This window comes from Egretta garzetta, unplaced genomic scaffold, assembly GCF_000687185.1.
Source record: "Egretta garzetta isolate BGI_Z169 unplaced genomic scaffold, ASM68718v1 scaffold156, whole genome shotgun sequence".
Classification (NCBI taxonomy): domain Eukaryota; kingdom Metazoa; phylum Chordata; class Aves; order Pelecaniformes; family Ardeidae; genus Egretta; species Egretta garzetta.
In genome coordinates, this window is record NW_009260125.1 from 753,501 (window position 1) to 756,529 (window position 3,029).

Consider the following 3,029-nt stretch of genomic DNA (forward strand, 5'->3'; position numbering starts at 1 on the left):
GGGGGTCGGCCTCTTCTCCCTGGTAACAGATGATAGGACGAGGGGGAATGGTTTGAAGCTGCGCCAGGGCAGGTTTAGGTTAGATATTAGGAAAAACTTCTTCACTGAAAGGGTTGTCAGGCTCTGGAATGGGCTGCCCAGGGAGGTGGTAGAGTCCCCATCCTTGGAGGTATTTAAAAGAAGGATAGATGAGGTGCTTAGGGACATGGTTTAGTGGTGGGATGGCAGGGTTAGGTTAAAGGTTGGACTCGATGATCTTAAAGGTCTTTTCCAACCAAAGCGATTCTATGATTCTATGTTTCCATCAGAAAACAAGAAAACATTACACTAAAAACAGGCCTACCTTGCTCCATGGGCAGAAGCCATTAAGCCTGTCTGTTCTTACCAGTGTACCATGGCTCCCTGTTGTCCTTCTCCACCTCACTCAACACTTTTTTTCCTGCCCCCCACCCGTATTACCAACTGCCCCAACTATTTGGCTGGGCCAGTAGCAATACGCACCACGATGGCTCAGAGCTTAGCACACAGACTGGCCGGCAGTTGCTCTCTTTCTGAAGAAAGAAGAGACACAATTCTAACTGCCTTTCTTCAGGTGGGAATATTCATTTGGGTCACTACCTGTTGTAAGTTTTATAAAAATCTCTCACTGTGTAGGTACTTAATGTCTTTCAGTTGCCATTAAATTTGGTCTCGTCATCTGACTGACTAAAGAAGTTATCCAAGTGGGAGAAGAGCAATTGTACAGGCTTTGTGTCCTTTGTAAGCCTAGCTAAAAATTCACATAAAATGTTTGGTGATGAATCCGTAGAGCATGCTGTTTGTTATGAAAAGAACTTCCTCATAGACAAAAAAGCCCCAACCCTGTGACTGTCATCAATCTCACTCACAGGGGTCCTGAGAAAAGGAAAAAAAAAATAATTATGTTTCTATTTCTTTAACAAAATTTCTACTATAAACAAGTAGAAGACACGATATTTATAAAAAGCCTGGGAAGACAGTATACGTAACTTTGGAGAGGCGGGAAAGAAATAATGTCCACTGCTTTCCAGTGACCCCTGCCAGCTGTGACAGGAACAGCACTGTTCAACTCCAAGAGCCGCTCCACCCTTCGCCGCCTGGTTAACCGCCTCAAACAAAGTTGACTGGAAAGTCTTTTTAATGCACCTATGCCTCCCTTCTAATACAACTTCAATACTCCATTTCCTATTTCAAAGCGTACAGGATTTTAAGTTCTCCCAGAATTCACACCAATGTTAGGCAGCTATGGATGCAGCTGGGACCAACTTTTTGAGACAAGCTGAGCTAACTAACTCTGCTTTGGGAGAAATCCAGTACTACCGGAATACTTGAAATGCTGTGTGGAGTTCCCAAGTACCGACAATTTATTTGTATGTCACATTCCACACAATACAAGAGGAAAAAATTCTACTACGAGCATTGAATTAAGCCAACAGAGTTTCCAAATTCTTTTTCAGATGACTCAGGCTCGTGTTTTATCCTTTATATTTATATCCAGAATAAAAACATACATTGGCAGCAAAACATAGCAACAGAAAATTCAACTGCACAAACATTCCACTTCAAATGGGGATCTTAAACACACCATTTCCAAGTATCGCTCTCAACCTTCACCTTCAGAAACGAAAATTGTTTGCAAATATTGTAAAGTAGAGCTCTGGGGAAAAAAAAAAGTCAAAACTGACAGAAGTGAGATGTGAGTACATACATCAGTTCATAAACACCTCATTGGAACAAAAATAAGACTTCTGAGAAAAGGATTATCCTTTCCAGGGAGCCACAAATAAAGAGGCAAATCAAAAGATCACCAAAACCTTCAGAGCTACAGAAATAGCCAAATACATACAGCTATTTATAACCCAGAGATTTATTCAAAGAACATTTTTAGCCTCTAACCCCAAGAAAACAAAACCATCTCATGCCAAGTGCTAATGTATATAACAGAAATATATCCTCCTGCCACTTAGTGACCACTCTAAGTGCAGCTAAAGATACCAGGACTCACTTACTGGGATTAACAGGTTATTTCAAGTGATGCACTTCTCCCTGATAAAACAGATACCACCATCTGTTTAACAGCATCAACAGGAAGATACAAGCGGGCAAATTGCTGATGACACGCTGTACTTAGTCTCATTCCTATGAGAGAACTCGTGTGTCAAAACTGTAAAACCAGCTGTATTTTCTGCAGGAATGTTTCATCACAAAAAAATTCAGAACATTAATTAAAGTGCTTTCAACAAGTCAGGTTTTCCCAATTAATTACTTTTTCCAGTTAATTATAGGACAGATGCATAAGACACTGGTGAATTTGGAACAAAATGCAAGACTCGGCCGCATTACTTTTCAAGTGACCAAGGACATGGAAAAGCTGTAAAAGACAAAATACCAAGCACAGAGCTTGAGAATATGGACTGAAACTGCCGCTGAACCTGATACACCTGAGTCACATGCACCCAGGGAGTATGCATGAAAACCAAAAGTAAAAGAAGCAAACAGCTGGACAGTTCTACCACCGTGTAACCATTTTCCCCCACTGCTCCCTCCTTTGTTTCTCATAGAAAAGAAAGCAAATAAAACACCAAGGAAACGAATACGAAAGAAGAAATTTCAACTTGCGGGAAGTAGCCTAACATTTAGATTCCCAAACAGAAAACCAAGGACAACACACAAGCTGTAGATGGGTTGTCGTGGGATTAGGGTGGAAAGGGGGAAAAAGTGGGATAAGGAATAAGAAAGAAGGCACCAAAAGAAGAGGAAGGGGAGTAAAATACAAGAATACAGAAGGAGACGAGGTCAGAGGTGAAGGCGAAGATGCTGAAATGTAGCACCTTTAAAGGAAAGGAGAAAAAGAAGCCCTATCACCTGACACGGGCGCTGAAGCAGCTCAGGATGCACTGAAGCAACTTACCAAGGAAAAGGTGCATTACAGCAGCACTCAGCCGTCGCAAGCCGGGGTGACACGTACGGGAACGGCCGCAGCTCAAGCCCTGACCGCGCAACCGAACGCC